This window comes from Lolium perenne, chromosome 3, assembly GCF_019359855.2.
Source record: "Lolium perenne isolate Kyuss_39 chromosome 3, Kyuss_2.0, whole genome shotgun sequence".
NCBI lineage: Eukaryota > Viridiplantae > Streptophyta > Magnoliopsida > Poales > Poaceae > Lolium > Lolium perenne.
The window spans coordinates 218,510,948-218,532,289 of record NC_067246.2 but is presented as its reverse complement, the minus strand read 5'-3'; positions in this window follow the sequence as shown (position 1 = coordinate 218,532,289).

Genomic DNA, 21,342 nt, shown 5'->3' with positions numbered 1-21,342 from the left:
TTCAAGTTACCCGATAATTTCAAGAAGTTCGACGGCCTCCAAGATCCCGAGGATTGGCTAGTCGACTATCCGGGAGACGGTGAAGCCGACAGAGGAACCAGGGCAACAGCTATGCAAAGCATCCAGGTGCATTTGAGTGGAGCCGCACGATCTTGGATAAAGAAACTCACTCCAGGATCCATCGACAGCTGGGAAAGTTTCGAGGACGTGTTCGTCAAGAACTTCAGATCCACGTGCAAAAAACCCGCGTCGTTAGAAGAGTTGAGAGCATGTCGACAAAAGCCGGATGAGCCAATGAGAAAGTACATCCAAAGGTGGAATATCATCAAAAACTCGGCAGAAAATATATCTGATGAGAGAGCAATAGATGCGTTTGTCGCAGGAGTCAGGCGTGGAGATTTTGTCGAGGACTTGGGAAGGACCAATCCAAAGACAGTATCCGCGTTAATGGAGATAGCAAATAAATGGGCAGATGGAGAAGACGCTGTCCATAACAAACGGCACAGTCGCCGTAGGAGGACCGTGGTCGAAATTATCAACCGAGGCGAAGATTTCCTCGGCAGTACTCGTAACTATGACGCTCCAGGACAAATTTCGGCAGGTTTTCGGACAAATACAGGAGGAAGCAACAGAGATGATTACCAGAGAAGCAATGAACAGCGAGGTGATAACAGGGATGATTCACGCAATAGGCAAAATAGCGGGCCTAGGTTCCCAAGGCCTTTCGTATCCCCTGAAGAGATGATGAATGGACCGTGCCAGATGCACTTTTTCCTCGACAGCAACGGTAAAAGACAGTCAGGGCACTTGCGTAAAAGACCGTCGAAATTTTCAGGCAATGTTGTGGTATGCGAGAGAACGCTAACGCGCGGGCAGCACAGAGAAATCCTCGAGAACCCGTAAGCGAGATTCACTTGCCGCCTCCTCCCGCGATTACAGAGGACAATCGGCATCAGCTCAGAATAGCGGCAGCACCTCCACCACCACCTTATGTTGATCCTAACTCCAACGGAGCAGTGTCGATGATTCAGAAAGGAAGGCCGTCCAATAGAGCTCAGAAAGTAATCTCACGACAGGTGTTTATGGCAGAGAAAATGCCTCCACCAACAGTTGAGTACCTTAATTGGTCAGGACAAGATATCGGCTTCACAATAGCAGATCATCCGTAGCAAGTTCCTCGACCAGGGCAGTCAGCACTTATCCTGCCAGCAGTTATCGTGGGATTTGATGTCTCTCGAGTGTTCATAGACGGCGGCAGCAGCTTAAACCTTATGTATGCAGATACATTGAGGAAGATGAACATATCCCTAGCAAATTTGAAACCAACAGACACAAGGTTCCACGGCATCACACCGGAGAAACCAAGTTATCCTTTGGGGAAGATCAATCTCGACGTTCAATTTGGGACCCGAGAAAATTATAGAATCGAGAGGCTCGAATTTGAAGTCGTGGATTTTCCGTCGCAATACCACGCTCTGTTGGGACGACCAGCATATGCTAGATTTATGGCGGTGCCACACTATACATACCTGTTGTGGAGGATGCCCGGACCAAAGGGACCAATCACAGTCAAAGGAAGCTTTGCCTTAGCCGATAAGTGCGACAAGGATTTTCACCGGCTGTCAGAAACTTTCGGGATGCAAGCTGAGTACTTAGCGTCAAAAAGCATGACTGATTACGACGTACTGCCAGACGTTGGAAGGCCAAACAAAGAATCAACTTTCAGTACCAAGAAAAATTCAAAAGAAGTGCAGATTCACCCGACAGACCCGAAAAAGACGACATCTATCGCAAACGACATGGATATCGCATAGGAAAGCGCGCTCGTCGAGTTCCTCCGTGAGAACTGGAAAATCTTCGCATGGTGTCCAGCTGACATGCCAGGAGTACCCAGGGAACTTGCCGAGCACCACCTAAACTTGGATCCAGTAGCGAGACCAATCAAACAACCTTTGCGGCGTTTTGAACCAAACCGCAAGGCCATGCCGTCGAAATCAATCGACTACGAAAAGCTGGTTTTATCAAAGAGATATTCACAGAAGCCACATGGGTAGCAAACCCAGTGCTGGTGCCGAAGAAAAACACTAAGGTCCTTCGCATGTGCGTCGACTTTACGTGTCTCAATAAACATTGTCCAAAGGATCACTTTCCCCTCCCGAGGATCGATCAAATTATCGACTCCTCGGCTGGATGTGAACGTCTTTCCTTCCTGGATGCATATTCTGGTTATAACCAGATCAGATTGAAAGAAGAAGATGAAGTAAAGACCGCGTTTATTACACCTTACGGCGTGTTTTGCTACAGAACAATGCCCTTCGGTCTAAAAAATGCGGGAGCAACATATCGTAGAATGATGCGAAGTGTTTGGCGACACAGATCGGAAAAACGTGCAAGAATACATCGACGATGTCGTCATAACGTCAAAAAGGGGACAACACTGATCGAGGATCTCAAAGAAACTTTTGACAACCTCGACAAATTCTGCCTCGAAGCTGAACCCGACGAAGTGTTCCTTTGGCGTCCCAAAAGGAGAACTTCTGGGGTTTCTAGTCTCGGCAAGAGGGATTGAAGCAAATCCCGACAAAATACAAGCTTATCGTAACAATGAGGAAGCCAACAAAGTTGAAGGAGATACAACAGCTAACGGGGCGAGTCGCAGCCTTTGAGCAGATTCGTCGCTAGGCTGGGAGAAAAAGCGTTACCATTCTACGCTCCGATAAAGCAAGGAGATAAATTCCGGTGGAACGAAGAAGCCGACAGTAGCTTTCGAGGATTTGAAGCGCACAATCTCGACACCACCAATTTTGGTGGCGCCAAAAGAACGGGAACCCCTCCTGCTGTATATCGCAGCCACGCCCCAAGTGGTGAGCACGGTGCTAGTTGTCGAAAGGGAAGAAGAAGGAAAACTACATGGCGTGCACGAGGCCGATATACTTCGTCGCCGAAGTTTTATCACCTTCAAAACAAAGGTACCCTCGGTACCAAAAGATAGCATATGGAGTGTTCACAACAGCACGAAAATTGCGCCACTATTTTTCGGCACACCCGATCATAGTGGTCAATGAAGCTCCCTTGTCAAATATACCTGAACAATCCAGAAGCTCTACGGGTCGTGTCTCCCTTTGGGGAATAGAACTTTCCCCTCGGGACATCACGTATGAAAAATGGAAAGCAATCAAGTCGCAAGTACCGCCGGACTTCATCGCAGAGTGGATGGAGTTGCAAAACACAGGACCTCCGGACTTGTCGAGAACCTGGACCATGAACTTTGACGGGTCCAAAAGACTAGAAGGAGTGGGCGCAGGAGTAGTACTCATATCACCTGAAGGCGACAAGTTGAAGTACATCCTTCGGATGACGTTCCCTAACGCATCCAACAATGAAGCGAGAATATGAGGCTCTCATACACGGGATGAAGATGGCGAAAGCCTGCGGTGCAACTCGACTAAAAATCTTTGGCGACTCACAGTTGGTGGCTCAGCAAGTTATGAACCAATGTGACGCAGTCAATGATAGCATGATGGCATACAAGGAGGTGTACAACGAGCTCGAGAAGTTGTTCAATGGATGCGAAGTAAATCATATTAGTAGATTGAGCAACGACGAAGCCGACGTTCTTGCAAACATCGGGTCGCAATGCCTTGCAGTCCCGCCTGTGTATTCTGGGAAGAGATAACAGAGAGATCCACCAAGTCGACAAAATCAAAAAAGAAGGAGAAGAAACCCTCGGGGGCTACCAAGGAAAAGCAAGAGGAAGAAGAAGAAGATCAGGACCTGGTCATGGTGATACGAATACCGTGGATGCAGCCGTACATATCATACATCCTCGGAAAGAAATACCCGACGATCCGATTGAGGCAAGCCGAGTAAGACGACGCTCCAAAGCTTTCACGGTGGTCAAAGGAGAATTGTATAAGCGAAGTATTTCAGGCGTCTTGCAAAGGTGTGTTACACCCGAAGAAGGAAGAATAATTCTGAAGGACGTACACGAAGGAATATGTGGCCACCACGCAAGTAGTCGAGCTATTGCAGCCAAGGTTTTTCGGGCAGGATTCTACTGGTTGACAGCAATCAAGGACGCCAAGGACATAGTAAGAACTTGCGACGCGTGTCAAAGGTTTGCCGCAAAACCTCACTCTCCAGCAGCAGAGCTAGCACCAATACCATTGTCATGGCCCTTTGCTCAATGGGGACTTGATATGGTGGGCAAGTTACACAAATCCTGGCCAGAGGAAAGGAGTATATGCTAGTAGTCTGTCGACAAATTTACAAAGTGGATAGAGGCGAAGCCGATAAATTCACCAGACGGAGCATCCGCAGTAAAATTCATAAAAGGCCTCGTCTTCAGATTTGGAGTGCCCCACAAAGATCGTCACGTACAACGGCAGTAACTTCACATCCCGTGAATTCAAAGATTATTGCGAAGAGGTGGGTATCAAGTTGCACTTTGCGTCAGTTGCACATCCTCAAACCAATGGGCAAGTCGAGAAAGCCAATGGCATCATCTGCAATGGCATCAAGAAACGCTTGTTAGGACCACTGGAGAAAGCTCGACATACCTGGCCAGAAGAACTACCAAGTGTGTTGTGGAGCATCCGAACAACACCAAACACAGCAACACAAGAAACTCCGTTTTCTTGGTTCATGGAGCGAAGCAGATACCAATCGAGATAGAGCACAACTCTCCACGCGTCGTCGAATACGACGAAGAAGTGTCAAGAAAAGCGCTAGAAGATGATGTCGACGCACTTGATGAAGCTCGAGATGAAATCTTGTCTCGGGTAACCAAATACCAACGGGACTTGAAGAATTACCACGATCGACGTTTGCGGCCAAGATCTTTCCAGGTGGGAGACTTAGTTCTTCGGCTCACGCAAAAAAGTCATGAAAAACTCGAGTCACCGTGGCTTGGCCCTTACATTGTCACGGAAGTAATCGGAGGAGGAGCATACAGGATAAAGGACAAGAAGACAGGGGTGGAGGAGCCAAACCCCTGGAACGTGGCGCAACTCAGGCGGTTCTATGCCTAGAGTCGAAATATAGTCCTTGTAAAACTTCAATGTACTGAAACGCCCGCGAGTTTTCAGACGCACTCTTTTCCTTTTTCGGGGCACCGAGTGGGGCCGGGAAAGGTTTTTAATGAGGCGGGCTCGCGGTGCTGCAATATAATAAAGATAGTGTCAATATACCTTTCTCTTTATCGACATATTCAAAGTCTTCGCTCCGACGAATTTCAATACAGTTCATCAAAAAAGAAAAAACCTTGCCTTGGTATTAAAATACCTCGTGAGTCAGTAAAAATACAAAATAGTACTCAATAAAGAAGCTCGGGGGCTCATATTCGCCATAAATACATAAATGCCTTGGTTCAAAACCTCGCAATATACAAATACAGTAAAGAGTCACCGAAATACTCGGGGGCTAGACAAACATACAAATATAATGATTGCTTCACAATATAATCACAGTCATGGGTTACAAAGAAGAATTATCTACAGGAGGAAAATAACTAGTCTTGATTCAGTATGTCATCAAGGGTAACTCTGTTTTCTTCAGGAGCAGCGCCAAGAAAATCAGCATAGTGACCATCGGCAAAAAAGTCGGCGTCCATCCGAAGAAGGTCTTCAATCATTTCTTCGGCTACAGGCGAAACCTTCGTGTTAATTCGGTCAATACCAACTCTTCGACGTTTTACCTTCTGATGAACTTTCGCGACAACTTGGGTAAGGTCAAGATTTGAGTGGCAGATCTGGAGCATGATAAGAGCAAATGCGGCGCCGACTACCAGGTTGAGCTTTGACAAAATCATGGATATCTGCGAGCATCCTTGAATCTTTCCATCAATTCAGAAGAGTTTTTGGTTGGACGTTCCGAGGAAACATGGAGTTGTAAACCATGGACAAGGTCTTGGTACAGAAGTCAAGGAAATCGCGAGTTTGAGAGGTGCGATCTTGAAATCTGACAATTTGGCGGGTCCTCTCTGGGGTAGCCCAAAACAAAGAACCATGGTCCAGGGAAAGGTTAACAAGGAGGTTCGTCCTAGCATTTACCCTCTCTTCCTCGGCAGCATCAGTAAAGGAACCTATCAAAACAACGAAGTGGAAACCTTTAAGAGACATAGCATGAAAATGAAAGATATCGGAGGATGAAACAAGCATACCCGACATATCTGCACTGGCCTCATTCATTAATTCGAGCATGAAATTTTCTCGAGTAGTTGCCTTTTCAGCCTCGGAAGCAGCAATTTCCTTAGCAGCCACGGCCTCGCGAGCTTGCTGAAGAGCAATTTTTTCGGCTTCAGATGACTTACGAGATTGCTCCATCATCACAAGTGTTTGCTTCTTCGCATACTGAAGTTGCTGTCGAAGTTCATCCAGTTCTTGCAACAAGGTATCGTCGACAGTGCGAGATCGGCAAAAGCTCTCCTCGAGCGAGAAGAAGAAGGCGAAATATTGGGAGGAGCGGAAGATGGAGTATAGTTATCAAATATCAACTGAAATTTAAACAAGACAACATCAAACAGCAAGCAAAGATAGAGTTTTTCATTAATTTCTCGGAATAATTACAAAGGCATTACAGAAGAGCTAAGGAAGTACGTGTCGCCAAATGACTACTTTGGCAACAAGAGCAAAAGAAACATAGAAAGAAAAACAAAGGCATGCAACTAGACCTCCGGCCTTGATGAGCTAGGAGTCGACGCTGGTTTAATCCCGAGATAGGCCAAGATCTTCTTTGTATTGGGCTTGGCTGCCTTAATCAGTGACTTCCACCTTGATTGCTCTATCTGCTCGGTGTCGCCAACTTTCATCCAGTCAATAGTCTGTTGACTGTCAGCAACCAAAGCGACAGTGTTTTCAACGGCAACCTTCATATTTTCTTGGCGCATCTTCAGTCCAAGGTCTTCCGGTGAATTGAACATCTTGGCAAGGTTAAGGAAAGTCGCGGGCTCCTCTTTCTTCGGGAAGAAGTAGGGGAACAATGCCGACAATACCGCATTAGCATTTGACACGCCCTCACGAATCTCGGACCCATGAAGCTCCAGATAAGAAAGTGCGTCAAGGAGAGGGTCATCGACAGGATTCGTCAGATCAAAGTCTTGGTTTGTTTGGGCTGTCAAGGAAACAAAGCGTTGGTCAAGCAACAAGAAACAATGATTCTCATAAAAATAGAAGGGGTCAGCAATATTACTGAAAGTGCGGCGACTTTGGGTTTTCAGGCGCTTGAGGATCCCTTGTTCACGAGAAGCTTGCGCAGCTTTGTGCTCGTCTAAGGCAGATGTAGCATCCTCAAGTTTTTTCTGCAGATCCTCGACACCAGCAGCTTTCGCCTTGGCTTCATCAGCTTCGGCCTTGGCTTCGCTAGCACCGAGTTCGGCTTTCTTGCGAGCCGCTTCACTTTGCTCAAGTTTTTGAGCAAGTGCGTCGGCACGTTCGTTGGCCTCTGCAAGTTTCTCTGTCGAGATATGAAAAAAAGAGAGAAGAAAGATCAAAAATCGCAACAAGCAACAGGAGCAAAAAGTCAAGAAAAAACGGCAAGTATAAAAGTCGTTACCTTCGGCTCTGTTAGCATATTCACGGTACCCAATAAATTGGGATCCGATGCGGAGAAGCTCTTTGATCATGGGCTATTCAAGACGAACACAGCAAGAGAAACATCGGCATGAAAAAGAGAGTGAAGGCGTAAAAAAACAAAATAAGGAAAATATAGATGTCGACAAGCTTACATCATCTAAGAGCAGAGTCGACGAACTGCCCAACTGAGGGGCAGGTTCAACAATCTTTTCAACCCTTGACCTTTTTGGTGAAGGAGCAAGGGGGCTTGCTGGTGGAGTTGTGGTGACGACGTTTTGTTGAGGAGGCGAGGTTTCTTCTCCTTCAACTAGCGTGTCTGAGGCAAGTACAGTACGTGACGTGCTTGTCCGAGGAGCCACGTCAGTAGTTGGTACTTCTTCCTCGTCATCACTGTTGATCAAAAAATCGGCAGCATAAAAAGCAAGGCAAGATAAATATTTTGAGTACAAAAATAGGGAGAAATAAAGACGACTTACGAGCTGACGAGGGATTCAATATAAGGATCATAAGCTGCCTTCGGATGAGAAGGAACAACTTCTTTAGCCTTAGAGGTGCCAGAATCCTCGGCATCATTCCTTTTCCTTTTGTTCCTTGGAGAAACAGCAGGAGGAAGGGATTGCGTCGACTCACTGGCTTCAGACTCAATTTCTTTTTCACGGGAAGCCGCAGATTTGTGAGAACCCGCGACTTCACTTTCGGGAATAGAAGAACCTTGAGTATCTTCGGCAACGATAGCCTGTTCTTCGACTTCTCCATCCTCAGGAAGAGGAGGAAGGGAAGTCATAGTAGGATGGTTCTGTAAAAAATAATGACAAAAGGAAAATTAAAGAGATACCAATACAATGAGATGCAGAGAAAGTGCGGAACAAGACAGAAACTCGAGAAGACAAAATACCTCGGGGAGTGGATTGGCGGAGCTGTATGGTTCCACGCGACAAGAGGAAGGAATAGGGTCCTTACCCAGGCGAGAAACTCTTCGAATCAACTTCTCCAAGTCTTTTGCAGAAAGATCACTGGAGATTCTGTTGGCGTCGTTTTCACCAGAATATGTCCAAAGGGGATTTTTGCGAGCCTGAAGAGGCTGCACTCTAATCCTAAGGAAGTAGGCAGTGATTTGAACACCAGACAGCTCTTTGCCTCGAGTGTTTTGAAGCTGATGAATACGAGACATGAGTGCCTCTGTCGCCTTTTTCTCTTCTTCGGAAGCTTCGGCATCCCAGGAGCGGCGACGCTGAATTCTGGCACTTCCGTCGAAAGGAATTATGTTGTGTTCAACAGAGTTGGCGCTTTCTTCGTGAATGTAGAGCCACTTTTTGCGCCATCCTTGGACAGAATCAGGAAATTTGACGTCGAAATAATCGACATCAGTTCGGACACAGATAACAACGCCGCCTATGTTATAGGTGACGTTGTGGGAGCCATTGCGGCGGAGGCAGAAAATGCGTTTCCACAGAGCCCAATTAGGAGGGATTCCGAGGAAGCATTCGCAGAGTGTGATGAAAATGGAAATGTGGAGGATGGAATTGGGGGTCAACTGGTGCAGTTGAATCCCGTAAACAAAAAGAAGGCCGCGGAGGAAATCATGAATTGGGGCCGAAAGGCCGCGGATGAGGTGATCAACGAAACTAACCCGGTACTCCATGGGAGGCTTGGGGTAGCTTTCTTCTTGGGAAAGCGGATGGCGTCTTCCTTCTTCATGAGGCCAAGCCTCTTCAAAGATGTTGGTGTCCTGGTTGGAGATTTTAGATCTCTCCCACTCAAGATCCTCGGCGGCCATCTTGGATTCCGAGTACCGTGGCGAGTGAGTCGCGTGCGTGGTGGCATCAACGGCAATGGGCAGAGCAATGCTCGTGAGTGCGGAAGATCGAGAGAGTTGGGCGCGAGAGGAAGCTTTGCGAAGAGGAACATGAGCGGCGCAAGCGAGGGAGCGAACGGAGGTTGAAGAAAGGTTTATATAAGAATCGGGTGAAGCAGTGCGCCGTTGGATGAAGAAATCGTGTGGTGAAAAAAGATCTTCTAGATACAATGGTAAAAAGGTATTTTTACTGAGATAGGCGTTACCATACGTGCGCCAGAAAAAGCGGAGGACGTGTGTCCCCCACTTGCACGACGTGTCAACATGGTGGAAACAATGGACCCACAAGGCAGAAAAATCAAGACTACTAACAGAGATGAAGCAATTTTGTTTAAGGGAAGCATGTCGACAAGAAAAATAAAAGAAGATTGGCGACAGGAGGAATTATTAAATACATCGGGAGCCTTTGATCAAATACAAGTTTTTGCCCAAACGCTCGGGGGCTACTTCGATAAAAAGTAAAATTTCGAGTATGGCAATATAGAAATTGCGGGAGCCTACAACCAAGCACAAGTCCTTGGTTGTAGCCTCGGAACTACTCCCATCGGGAGCGCTGTTCGCGCACCCGAGTGAGAAAACAAGAAGAGAGAGATCATTTTGGGAAATAATGACAATATAGCGACAAGGTGGACTAAAATGTCGAGCCTACAACCAAGCACAAGTTCTTGGTTGTAGCCTCGGGGGCTACTCCCATCGGGAACGCTGTTCGCGTGCCCGATGAAATTAACAAAGGAAAAATAGAAAAGCAAGAGAGTATATTTCGAGTTATAACTAACTCTACATATACTCCCATCGGGAGAGCAATATAAATCATATTTGACTCGATAAAATGTGCCATTCCAACAGCCGAAAAAGCACTCGACAATATATTCTCAGAACGCCAAAGTTGCGATCAATTTCTGAATGCCGCAAATTTGCGAAGGTAAGACCCCAGATCCGTTCTGCTGGGCGTGGCATCGCCGAAGACTGCGCTCTGCTACTTTTATCCGTATCAACAGATACGAAGAAAAATCCTAACGGACGCGTTAGGTACCCGATAAATTTGACTGGGACTCGACAGAATGGTAAGACCTTAAGCGGCACCTGTCGAAGTTTACACCAGTATCCCGAGATCATGTCCAGGGACGTGATTTTGAAGTAGGTTTTTGCGGATTGCCACTAGAGCAGTTAACTAGTACCTGATCCGTCAGATGAACTAGCCCCAACTACCATTATCCCTGTACAATATAGAATTTTATGTGAGGAAATATAAAAAAAAGTTAAAGCTTTCGAATAAAAATAAACAGTGGAGATTTTCCCTGATTCTACGATTCAAGCAAAATCTCGGGGGCTACTGACATAGGCATCCCAAATGGGCCTGCCGAAGATGGTACCCGGGGTTTACTGGAGGCCCACTACCCGAAGAATAAGAAGATCCGGGAGCCCAAGCTATATTAAGGAAAGTTAAGAGTTGTAATAGGAAGTGTTATTTGTAATCTGGCGGGATGAGTTAGAAACCGTCCCGGACTCTGTAACTTGTATAGCACGAATCCCTCGGCTCCACCTCCTATATAAAGGGGGAGTCGAGGGACGAAGAAGGAATCGAATCATTGTCTACAAACCCTAGTTTTCATAATCGTCGAGTACTTTTCGGCTGAAACCTTCGAGATCTACTTACCCTCTACTTCCAACTAAACCCTAGCCTACAATCCATAGGCATTGACAAGTTGATACCTTGTCAGCGGGCGGTACCGAGTCTGGAGGCTCCGGCCATGGTGAGGCTGGTGGTATCGCCCGTGCCTCCGGCGGCTGCCCCTCCTCTCCTTTTCCTTCCTTTTACTTTTAAACTCAAATATGGAAATGCAAATATCTTGAGATTGGAGAATCCAAACGAGATGAAACCAATTTTGTTGGAAAGAGGTCGACAAGAGTTATCCCTACAAAAATATGGAAACTAGTGGGCGGTGATTTTCTATTATTTTTAGAGGTGCAACACTTCAACATGAGAAACCGAGAAAATCACCAAACTCGAAAACGCAATAAGTGATCTATGTGAAATCCGTTTTCGATGAACTAGAGCTTGTCATGAGAATAAGCACAAGCTCTAAAACATCACATGGATAAGATCCAAATAACAACCAAGAAAGATGATGCAACGATGCAAAGGTTTGAGTTCTCTCCGAACGATACGATCGAGTTACTCACTCGAGAGCCCTCTTGATAGTACGGCAACTAAACTATAAACCGGTCTCCAACTACACTATGAGATCGGTGAGAAAGAAACCCTATCAAGAGCAAACCTTATACTTGCGCATTCCACTTGAGCTCGATGATGACGATCTTGACCTCAACAAGATGGAACGCCTTTCTTGATTGTGCTTGCTTGACGAAGTCTTGTGGATTGCTCCCCCATAATCCATCATGGGAGAGCTTCTTCTTCGGCGCATCTTCACATATCCATGATCACCATATGGATGGCAAGAGTCAAGCAAAGGATCTCTTCGAGATGGCTCATCTTGAACTTGCACTTCATTTCTTCATTCTTCATCATGTTGATGTCTTGAAGTAACTTGAGGGCTCACTTCATCTTCATCTTCAAGACATACTTGACACTTGATATCCTTCATCAATTTCTTATTATTGCAACCTTGAAGCCAACATATGGTTCAACCATTGCCTATGGACAACTCCTACAAATATAACTCAATGCAAACATTAGTCCATAGGGATTGTCATTAATTACCAAAACCACACATGGGGGCTCCATGCACTTTCAATATCTGACGAAAGAGCAATAGATGTGTTTGTCGCAGGGATCCGAAGAAAGGACCTAATCGAAGATTTGGGAAGGACTAACCCGAAAATAATAGCAGCACTCATGGAAATAGCGAATCGTTCGGCAGATGGAGAAGATGTTGTTCAAAATAAACGGCACAGGTCACCCAATGACGACCGCAACAGAAACAATCAAAATAGACGACATTTTTCTCGACAGTTCTCATACTACGACGGCCCTGGCCAAGTAGCGGCTGGTTTCTGAGGAAATAGTGGAGGAAATAATCGAGATGATTATCAGAGAAGTAATGAGCAGCACAACGACTACAGGGATGCTCCCCGTTCCAGCAGGCAAAATAGTGGGCCGAGGTTCCAAAGGTCATATGTATCACCCGAGGATCTTTTGAACGGACCATGCCAAATGCACTTCTTTCTCGATAATAATGGGAAGAGGCAGTCGGGTCACTTGCAGAAGGACTGTCGAACTTTCCTAGCATTGCATAGATACGCAGGACATACTAATGCACTGGCAGCGAACAGGAATCCCCAGGGGCCAAGGAGTGAGATTCACCTTCCACCTCCACCCGCAATTACAGATGAAAATCGACATCAGTTGCAATTGGCGGCAACTCAAACCAACAGTCCTTATATCGACACCAACGGACCAGTTTCGATGATTTAGAAGGGCATGCCTTCGAATAGGACTCAAAAGGTGATTTCGTGACAAGTTTACATGGAGAGAAGATGCCTCCACCAACAATTGAATACTTGAATTGGTCGGGGCAGGACATCGATTTGGCAGTGCTAGCGGATGTAGAAGGTTTATGCCCCAGGAAGGCAAGGATTTTCTTCGAGTGAGGCTTTGCAGCCTTCATCAGAGTCTTCCATTTCTCTTTGTTCATTCCTTTGGGGTCGCCAGCCTTTGCCCAGTCGACATCTTGGTGGCTATCGGCAACCAGAGCAATGGTTCCTTCAACTCCAACCTTCAAATTCTCTTGTCGATAAGCCAACGCAAGGTCTTCTTCAGGAAGGAAGCGCCTGGCGATCTCGAAGAAGGTTTGCGGCTGCTTTTGCTTGGGGAAGAAATGGGGGAAGAGGCGCGTGAACGCAGCCCGCGCATCGAAAATATTGGTGCGCGCCAGACCCCCGTGTAATTCAAGGATTGAGAGGGTGTCGAGAAGACGATCCTCCTCGGCCTCATGCAAAGTGAAATCTTCACCCATTCCTGCTGGAGCAAAATTCGAGTTCATCAAAATACGTGAAGAACCAATTTCAGAAGAAGCTTGGAAGATAAGGGTAAAAACTTACTAACAAACCGTCGGTTCTGAGTCTCGAAACGAGCTATGATGGCATTTTCGCACGCTATCTGTTGAGAGACCTTGTCACTTAAATCATCTTCAGCCTTGTGAAACCTTTGCTGAAGGTCTTCAACAGTAGCGGCTTCTCGTTCAACCTTCTCGCGAGCTTTTTCGCTTTGCTCAAGCCTAGCGGCGACCTCTTTAGTATGTTTCTCGGCTCGATCAAGGCTCTCCGAGGAGGATCCAAAGGAAGAAATCAGGTTTGATATAAAATAACTTTGCCGAGGAAAAAATGGAGCACTCAGAGTACAGTAGACATTACCTCTCAGATCTTCGGCATTGTCGCGAAACCCAAAAAATTGGGTACCAATTTTGATGAGGTGCTTCATCAAAGGCTGTGCACAGTGTGGGATAAAAGTATAGAAGAGGGAAAATTCAGCAGATGATTAAAAAAGAGACTGTCAAAATAAAATAGTAAATCGACCTTAGCAGGAAAACTTACATCTTCCAAAACGGAAGTCGAGGGACCTCACGCAACAACCGCATGATCCTCGCCAGCCTCGATCCTTGCTCTCTTTGGAGAAGGGGCTCGGGGGCTGGCTGTAGGAGGCGAGTTTTCCATGTCCTGTTGAGGGAGAGGCGAGGATTCCTCGACAGCACGATGATCTTCAGAGAGAATCAAGGTTTGGGAGGTACTCGTAAGATCCGCACCATGAACCTCGGTTTCTTCTTCTTTGTCGCCGCTATCAACATAGGAAAAATAGTACATAAATAAACAAAAAAAAGACAAGTAGAATCAGTAATGATGGTGAAGGAACTTACGAGCTAACGGAGCCTGCGACGTCGTAAGGGTTGAAGGCACCCTCTTCCTCGGGTGATGTTTCTTCGACAGCAGGTTCCGAAGGCTTCGAGGTGCCAGAATCCCCGACTTCATTCCTTTTCCTCTTGCTCCATGGAGAGTAGCCTGATTCAGTAGGCCCCGATTCAGATTTTTCGGAGGAAGTCGCGGATTTTTGAGATCCTACGAGAGGGGTCTTGTGAGTCATCATTGACAACAGCTCGCTCATCCACTTCTCCACCTTCGGAAAGAGGGGGAAGGCAAGATAAAATTTGGTGGTTCTGCAAGAAGAAAAGGCAAGGTCATGGTCAAGATAAAACATTAGATGAGAAAGTAGTCGACAAATCAAAATACAACTCGAAAGACAAAGTTACTTACTTCGGGAAGGGCATGGCTGCCGCTATACGGCTCCACGCGGTAGGAGGTTGGAACATCGTTTTTCTTGCTTAGCGAGGAAAAAACGTCGAACGAGCTTCTCCAAGTCCTTTACAGAAATATCCTTGGAGACGCGGTCAACATCTTCCTCGCCAGCATACATCCAAAGTGGGTTTTTACGAGGCTGCAGTGGCTACACCCTGATCCTAAGGAAGTAAGAAGTAATTTGGACACCCAACAGTTCTTGACCGCGGGTGTTCTGCAGCTCGTGGATGCGCTTCATTAGAGCATCGGTAGCTGACTTTTCTTCGGCAGTAGCTTCAGCGTCCCAGGATCGGCGCCTGAGGATTTTTGCGGTACCATCAAAAGGAGCAATGTTGTACTCTTGAGATCTGTTGTACTCCTCCTGAATGTACAACCACCTCCTGCGCCACTGATACGCGTACAGCACGTGACCGTTGGGAACCCCAAGAGGAAGGTGTGATGCGTACAGCGGCAAGTTTTCCCTCAGTAAGAAACCAAGGTTTATCGAACCAGTAGGAGCCAAGAAGCACGTTGAAGGTTGATGGCGGCGACGTGTAGTGCGGCGCAACACCAGGGATTCCAGCGCCAACGTGGAACCTGCACAACACAACCAAATTACTTTGCCCCAACGTGACAGTGAGGTTGTCAATCTCACCGGCTTGCTGTAACAAAGGATTAGATGTATAGTGTGGATGATGATTGTTTGCAGAAAACAGTAGAACACGTATTACAGTAGATTGTATTCGATTAAAAGAATGGACCGGGGTCCACAGTTCACTAGAGGCGTCTCTCCCATAATAATAAGCATGTTGGGTGAACAAATTACAGTTGGGCAATTGACAAATAAAGAGGGCATGACCATGCACATACATGATATGATGAGTATTGTGAGATTTAATTGGGCATTACGACAAAGTACATAGACCGCTATCCAGCATGCATCTATGCCTAAAAAGTCCACCTTCAGGTTATCATCCGAACCCCTTCCAGTATTAAGTTGCAAATAACAGACAATTGCATTAAGTATGGTGCGTAATGTAATCAACAACTACATCCTTAGACATAGCATCGATGTTTTATCCCTAGTGGCAACAACACATCCACAACCTTAGAACTTTCTGTCACTGTCCCAGATTTAATGGAGGCATGAACCCACTATCGAGCATAAATACTCCCTCTTGGAGTTACTAGCAAAAACTTGGCCAGAGCCTCTACTAATAACGGAGAGCATGCAAGATCATAAACAACACATAGATAATAGATTGATAATCAACATAGCATAGTATTCTCTATCCATCGGATCCCAACAAACACAACATATAGCATTACAGATAGATGATCTTGATCATGTTAGGCAGCTCACAAGATCCAACAATGAAGCACAATTAGGAGAAGACGACCATCTAGCTACTGCTATGGACCCATAGTCCAGGGGTGAACTACTCACTCATCACTCCGGAGGCGACCATGGCGGTGAAGAGTCCTCCGGGAGATGATTCCCCTCTCCGGTAGGGTGCCGGAGGCGATCTCCTGAATCCCCCGAGATGGGATTGGCGGCGGCGGCGTCTCTGGAAGGTTTTCCGTATCGTGGCTCTCGGTACTGGGGGTTTCGCGGCGAAGACCTTAAGTAGGCGGAAGGGCAGGTCAGGAGGTGTCACGGGGGCCCCACACAACAGGGCCGCGCGGGCCCCCCTGGGCCGCGCCGCCCTACTGTGGCGGCGCCCCGTGGCCCCACTTCGTGACTCCTTCGGTCTTCTGGAAGCTTCGTGTGAAAATAGGCCCATGGGCGTTGATTTCGTCCAATTCCGAGAATATTTCCTTACTAGGATTTCTGAAACCAAAAACAGCAGAAAACAGCAACTGGCTCTTCGGCATCTCGTTAATAGGTTAGTGCCGGAAAATGCATAAATATGACATAAAGTATGCATAAAACATGTAGATATCATCAATAATGTGGCATGGAACATAAGAAATTATCGATACGTCGGAGACGTATCAGCATCCCCAAGCTTAGTTCATGCTCGTCCCGAGTAGGTAAACAATAACAAAGATAATTTCTGGAGTGACATGCCATCATAATCTTGATCATACTATTGTAAGCACATGTAATGAATGCAGCGATCAAAACAATGGTAAATGACTTGAGTAAACAAATGAATCATATAGCAAAGACTTTTCATGAATAGTACTTTCAAGACAAGCATCAATAAGTCTTGCATAAGAGTTAACTCATAAAGCAATAATTCAAAGTAAAGGTATTGAAGCAACACAAAAGAAGATTAAGTTTCAGCGGTTGCTTTCAACTTGTAACATGTATATCTCATGGATATTGTCAACATAAAGTAATATAATAAGTGCAATATGCAAGTATGTAGAAATCAATGCACAGTTCACACAAGTGTTTGCTTCTTGAGATGGGAGAGAAATAGGTGAACTGACTCAACATAAAAGTAAAAGAAGGGCCCTTCGCAGAGGGAAGCATTGATTGCTATATTTGTGCTAGAGCTTTGGTTTTGAAAACAAGAAACAATTTTGTCAACGGTAGTAATAAAGCATATGTGTTATGTAAATTATATCCTACAAGTTGCAAGACTCATGCATAGTATACTAATAGTGCCCGCACCTTGTCCTAATTAGCTCGGATTACCTGGATTATCACCGCAATACATATGTTTTAACCAAGTGTCACAAAGGGGTACCTCTATGCCGCCTGTACAAAGGTCTAAGGAGAAAGCTCGCATTGGATTTCTCGCTTTTGATTATTCTCAACTTAGACATCCATACCGGGACAACATAGACAACAGATAATGGACTCCTCTTTAATGCATAAGCATTCAACAACAATTAATTTTCTCATATGAGATTGAGGATATTTGTCCAAAACTGAAACTTCCACCATGGATCATGGCTTTAGTTAGCAGCCCAATGTTCTTCTCTAACAGTATGCATGCTCAAACCATTCAACTCATGGTAAATCTCCCTTACTTCAGACAAGACGGACATGCATAGCAACTCACATGATATTCAACAAAGAGTAGTTGATGGCGTCCCCAGGAACATGGTTATCGCACAACAAGCAACTTAATAAGAGATAAAGTGCATAAGTACATATTCAATACCACAATAGTTTTTATGCTATTTGTCCCATGAGCTATATATTGCAAAGGTAGAGGATAGAAATTTTAAAGGTAGCACTCAAGCAATTTACTTTGGAATGGCGGAGAAATACCATGTAGTGGGTAGGTATGGTGGACACAAATGGCATAGTGGTTGGCTCAAGGATTTTGGATGCATGAGAAGTATTCCCTCTCGATACAAGGTTTAGGCTAGCAAGGCTATTTGAAACAAACACAAGTATGAAGCGGTACATCAAAACTCACATAAAAGACATATTATAAACATTATAAGACTCTACACCGTCTTCCTTGTTGTTCAAAATCTTACTAGAAATTATCTAGACCTTAGAGAGACCAATTATGCAAACCAAATTTTAGCAAGCTCTATGTATTTCTTCATTAATAGGTGCAAAGTATATGATGCAAGAGCTTAAACATGAGCACAACAATTGCCAAGTATCACATTATTCAAGACATTTTACCAAATACTACATGTAGCATTTCCCGTTTCCAACCATATAACAATTTAACGAAGAAGATTCAACCTTCGCCATGAATATTATGAGTAAAGCCTAAGGACATATTTGTCCATATGCAGCAGCGGAGCGTGTCTCTCTCCCACACAATGAATGCTAGGATCCATTTTATTCAAACAAAACAAAAACAAAAACAAACAGACGCTCCAAGCAAAGTGCATAAGATGTGATGGAATAAAAATATAGTTTCACTAGAGGAACCTGATAATGTTGTCGATGAAGAAGGGGATGCCTTGGGCATCCCCAAGCTTAGACGCTTGAGTCTTCTTGAAATATGCAGGGGTGAACCACCGGGGCATCCCCAAGCTTAGAGCTTTCACTCTCCTTGATCATATTGTATTATCTCCCTCTCTTGATCCTTGAAAACTTCCTCCACATCAAACTCAAAACAACTCATTAGAGGGTTAGTGCATAATCAAAATTCACATGTTCAGAGGTGACATAATCATTCTTAACACTTCTGGACATTGCACAAAGCTACTGAAAGTTAATGGAATCAAAAAATCCATCAAGCAAAGCAAAACAGGCAATGCGAAATAAAAGGCAGAATCTATCAAAACAAAACAGTTCGTAAAGACGAATTTTATTGAGGCACCAGACTTGCTCAAATAAAAATGCTCAAATTGAATGAAAGTTGCGTACATATCTGAGGATCACTCACGTAAATTGGCATAATTTTCTGAGTTACCTACAGAGAATTATTGTTGTAAGAATTCCCATAAGAATTACCATAGCCGTTGCCATTATTATAAGGATATGGCCTATAGTTGTTAGTAGAATTGTTCCGATAAGCATTGTTGTTGAAATTGTTATTTTTAATGAAGTTCACATCAACATGTTCTTCTTGAGCAACTAATGAAGCTAACGGAACATATTAGGATCAACATTTGTCCTACCATTCACAAGCATAGACATAATGGCATCAATCTTATCACTCAAGGAAGAGGTTTCTTCAACAGAATTTACCTTCTTACCTTGTGGAGCTCTTTCTGTGTGCCATTCAGAGTAATTAATCATCATATTATCAAGAAGCTTTGTTGCGTCGCCTAGAGTGATGGACATAAAGGTACCTCCAGCAGCTGAATCCAATAGGTTCCGCGAAGAAAAATTCAGTCCTGCATAAAAGGTTTGGATGATCATCCAAGTAGTCAGTCCATGGGTTGGGCAATTTTTAACCAAAGATTTCATTCTTTCCCAAGCTTGGGCAACATGCTCATTATCCAATTGTTTAAAATTCATTATGCTACTTCTCAAAGATATAATTTTAGCAGGGGGATAATATCTACCAATAAAAGCATCCTTGCATTTAGTCCATGAATCAATACTATTCTTAGGAAGGGATAGCAACCAATCTTTAGCTCTTCCTCTTAATGAGAAAGGAAACAATTTTAATTTTATAATGTCACCATCTACATCCTTATACTTTTGCATTTCACATAATTCAACAAAATAATTGAGATGGGCAGCAGCATCATCATCAGAACTAACACCAGAAAATTGCTCTCGCATAACAAGATTCAGTAAAGCAGGTTTAATTTCAAAGAATTCTGCTGTAGTAGCAGGTGGAGCAATAGGTGTGCATAAGAAATCATTATTATTTGTGGTTGTGAAGTCACACAACTTAGTATTTTCAGGAGTACCCATTTTAGCAACAGTAAATAAAACAAACTAGATAAAGTAAATGCAAGTAACTAATTTTTTTGTGTTTTTAGTATAGCAAACAAGATAGCAAGTAAAGTAAAACTAGCAACTAATTTTTTTGTGTTTTGTTTTAGTGCAGCAAACAAAGTAGTAAATAAAAGTAAAACAAGACAAAAACAAAGTAAAGAGATTAGAGGTGGAGACCCCTTGCAGCGTGTCTTGATCTCCCCGGCAACGGCGCCAGAAAACAGTCTTGATACGCGTACAACACGTGACCGTTGGGAACCCCAAGAGGAAGGTGTGATACGTACAGCGGCAAGTTTTCCCTCAGTAAGAAACCAAGGTTTATCGAACCAGTAGGAGCCAAGAAGCACGTTGAAGGTTGATGGTGGCGAAGTGTAGTGCAGCGCAACACCAGGGATTCCGGCGCCAATGTGGAACCTGCACAACACAACCAAATTACTTTGCCCCAACGTGACAGTGAGGTTGTCAATCTCACCGGCTTGCTGTAACAAAGGATTAGATGTATAGTGTGGATGATGATTGTTTGCAGAAAACAGTAGAACAGGTATTGCAGTAGATTGTATTCGATTAAAAGAATGGACCGGGGTCCACAGTTCACTAGAGGCGTCTCTCCCATAAGAATAAGCATGTTGGGTGAACAAATTACAGTTGGGCAATTGACAAATAAAGAGGGCATGACCATGCACATACATGATATGATGAGTATTGTGAGATTTAATTGGGCATTACGACAAAGTACATAGACCGCTATCCAGCATGCATCTATGCCTAAAAAGTCCACCTTCAGGTTATCATCCGAACCCCTTCCAGTATTAAGTTGCAAACAACAGACAATTGCATTAAGTATGGTGCGTAATGTAATCAACAACTACATCCTTAGACATAGCATCGATGTTTTATCCCTAGTGGCAACAACACATCCACAACCTTAGAACTTTCTGTCACTGTCCCAGATTTAATGGAGGCATGAATCCACTATCGAGCATAAATACTCCCTCTTGGAGTTACTAGCAAAAACTTAGCCAGAGCCTCTACTAATAACGGAGAGCATGCAAGATCATAAACAACACATAGATAATAGATTGATAATCAACATAGCATAGTATTCTCTATCCATCAGATCCCAACAAACACAACATATAGCATTACAGATAGATGATCTTGATCATGTTAGGTAGCTCACAAGATCCGACAATGAAGCACAATTAGGAGAAGACGACCATCTAGCTACTGCTATGGACCCATAGTCCAGGGGTGAACTACTCACTCATCACTCCGGAGGCGACCATGGCGGTGAAGAGTCCTCCGGG